Consider the following 3,479-nt stretch of genomic DNA (forward strand, 5'->3'; position numbering starts at 1 on the left):
TGTATCGTTATGTATCGTATTGTATTGTATCGTATCTTTATGTATCTTATCGTGTTGTATCGTATCGTATTGTATCGTAGTGTATTGTATCATATCGTATTGTCTCGTATTGTATTGTATCGTATTGTATTCTATCTTATCCTGTTGTATTGTATCGTATCGTATTGTATCGTTGTGTATTGTATCGTATCGTATTGTATCGTTGTGTATTGTATCGTATCGTATTGTATCGTTGTGTATTGTATCGTATCGTATTGTATCGTTGTGTATTGTATCGTATCGTATTGTCTCGTATTGTATTGTATCGTATTGTATTCTATCTTATCCTGTTGTATTGTATCGTATCGTATTGTATCATATTGTATCGTATCGTATAATCTGGCTAGTACTTAAGTACAATAACAAGTAACTGACCAATCATCTTCCATGAACAGGTATTTATTTATATCTTTCGCAGTAGAACAATCAGTTGCCAGCCGGTGTTGTCCAGCCTCGGCATGTGAGAGCACGGAGCTTTGTTACAGCTATGGAACGGGGGAAGTTGACGGCCGTGGGAGCTGAATGTGTTTTTTTTGTCACTCCGCTTGAGAGTGGTTGTTTGGGCGAGGTGCGAGTGGCTGAGGGAGCCCCGGCTGCACTTTGCAGATACACAATCCTGTGCTTTCATGCCCAGAGCTGTCAGAATGGCCCTGTCAGGCTGCTATCTCCTGGGACACGCTGCTGCAGTACAGGGGGATTAATGCTTTTTATGAAGCATTTTCACAGCCAAAGGTGTGTGCAATAGCAGCCTGTGTGCCATTTCCCACATCAAGGGCGCATTGAACTTTGCTGGACCCTTAAGACTGGCACTGTGCAGGAGGGATTGTTGCAATTTAGACTAATTGGGTGGTTTGGAGGTTTTTTAACTGCACGGCAACAGAAAAAGTCAGACAATCCTTTTTTTCAGAACATTGTTTAAAATCTAGTTAATTATGCTCACAGAGAAGTGTGGTAAAATGGGACAGAATGTACTCCTATGGACTGCGAGGTGAATTTAAATTGTTTTAAATTTAAATTGTTTATATTTGCTTGAGGTAATGCATTCAGGTTGATGCAAGAGCCGTGAGTCCTCGGAAAATATCAAAAGAAACATGTGTGTTCATTAAAATCCTCTGATGTAAAAGGATGCAAATTATGTTTTTAAACTTCTATACTTTACTTTTCTTCTTAGCTGTGTTATTCCGTATTTCACTGATGAAATCCTGAGACCAGTCTGGAAACGATCTGTAATAGCATTTTCAAATTGGGCACACAATCTGTGACAATTAACAATCCCTTTGACCCAAGAGTGATAAATTGCTTGTACTTGAAGCCCATTTGTTACAGCCTTATCTCTGAGGGCGCTGTTAAGAGGACTGAATCATCCAGACTGCACTGGAAATGAGAGAAACACAAACACTGATCAGGGCTGAAGATTTGAGCTATGACTTGGGTACTTTTGTGGCTTTTCCTAAAACATGTGGAGTGTCTGTGTCCAAACAAACATATTTTGCCTAAAACATATTGAATGTGTTACATTTTGTGGCATAATGGGTTAAAAAAAAGGACATTTCAGAGAGCTTATTCACATTTTGAGTACAAACATTGAAATGCCTTAAAATAAGCTTATAAACAATATTATTACACGGCTTAGTTGTATACTCGATTCTGATTGGTCAATTCAGAACATGTGACACGTTGTTAATACAGTAGTACAGACCGCTGTCAAGGACTATAATGACCGTTGCTAAGGAGGATCAAGGGAGAGAAAGGAAAATAAGTTAGAAGACGGACAGAGCGCTGGACGTCAGATAAATCAGCAGAAGCAGAAAGGACAGTTCTTATTGACGCATGAATAAATATATTCATCCAAAGTGTCACTCCAAGTTTCCTTTGTGTTTGAAGATATGTAAAAGAAACAGTGCAACTCATGGCCGGTTAGCTCAGTTGGTTAGAGCGTGGTGCTAATAACGCCAAGGTCGCCGGTTTGATACCCGTACTGGCCAAGCATAGATTTTGGAGCAGTGGTTTGAGGAGACTTGCGCTGGAAACTGGAGGGTTGCCGGTTCGAGTCCCGATGTGCACAACACTGCCGAATTGCTCAATGTAACACATGACATAGCGCTTGAGGGACATGCCAAATTAAAGAGTAATATGGGATGATAAAATGAAATGTACTTTATTAATCCCAATTTGGGAAAAAAAGTTACAAATTAAAAGAGTAGAAATAAACAATTCTAAAATAGAAACATCTCAATAGAAATAAAATAGGATGCTGTCCATGGTGCTGATATTGAAAGGATCTGTGTGCACGCTGTGCCCTCCAGTGGCTGAGTGTATAAAACATGCCTGGAAGAGGTGGAACATTAAATGACACTTTGTTTGTATAACAAATCACCTCTGGCTGGCAGAGAAGTCTCTGCTCCAGTTTCTCTTGGAATAAAATCACACTGTACATTTTACATTTATGTATTCAGTTTCATATTTAATATTCCATCTCTCACATGTATAATACCTTGCTTTATATCTTGTTATTGTGAATTTGTAAATTCAACATGTATATTTTCTGCTTTCTTGTTTATTTGTTGTCTTTTAATTGTTATTGTACAATGCCATGTCTTTTTATGCTGCTGCAAAACAAACATTTCCCAAATTAGGATCAATAAAGTACTTCTTATCTTATCTTATCTTATCTTAATGGGAGAAAGTGACAGTGAAAAGTGTAGGTACTGTGGAGTTAAATAAAGTGTGGAACATATCATATTACATTGCAATATTTATGAAACAAAGAAGGAGAAAAGCTCAGTGATAGGGTCAGAGAGGCAGGAAGGGAGTGGACCCTGCTGGGGACACAAGATATACAAATATTTTTGTATTATTTTGGGTGAAACAGGGCTGATTAGAAGAATTTCAAATAGTTTAAACATGGTTGTATACTTCCACGAGTGGTGATTTGGTGACATGATGAGGCACACTACAGTAGGTGGCGGCAGGGGCCTTTCCTGGACCTGGAAACATTCGGGGCATAGCCCACAGTGGCGGTGCCAGAGATTGTCTTTTGGGTTTGCTGTGGGGTAGCTTGACGTTTCATAGAGGGGGCTCAAACATGTAGGGTTTCCCATTAATGTACCGGGCGCTACAGTGAAATGTTCTACTGCAACATTCCCCACACACACACACACACACACACACACACACACACACACGCGCGACTGTTACAATGAAGGCTCTATAATCAGCTCACGGCATATAGGTGTAAGCAGGGGTAAAGTGCTATTTTTCCAAGTGGGGGGTGGACCTCACATAGGGGGGTCCGGGGGCATGCTCCCCAGGAAGATTTTTTTTTAATATTTAAGTTAAGCATCAATCTGGTGCACTTTGAGAGCAACATGAAGAGATCTATGGATACCTCTCTCAACACCCATGAAACAGAACTGTAAACAGATTTACTTTTTCTTTAT

General features: G+C 39.6%; 1 non-coding gene across 1 annotated transcript; it reads left to right on the top strand.

The window, feature by feature from the left end:
• The first annotated feature begins 1,950 nt into the window (after positions 1–1,950).
• trnai-aau lies at positions 1,951–2,024 on the top strand. The gene has a single exon. It is a non-coding gene; the product is annotated as a tRNA-Ile (tRNA).
• Positions 2,025–3,479: the final 1,455 nt, after the last annotated feature.

Source organism: Trematomus bernacchii, unplaced genomic scaffold (assembly GCF_902827165.1).
Source record: "Trematomus bernacchii unplaced genomic scaffold, fTreBer1.1, whole genome shotgun sequence".
NCBI classification, from domain to species: domain Eukaryota; kingdom Metazoa; phylum Chordata; class Actinopteri; order Perciformes; family Nototheniidae; genus Trematomus; species Trematomus bernacchii.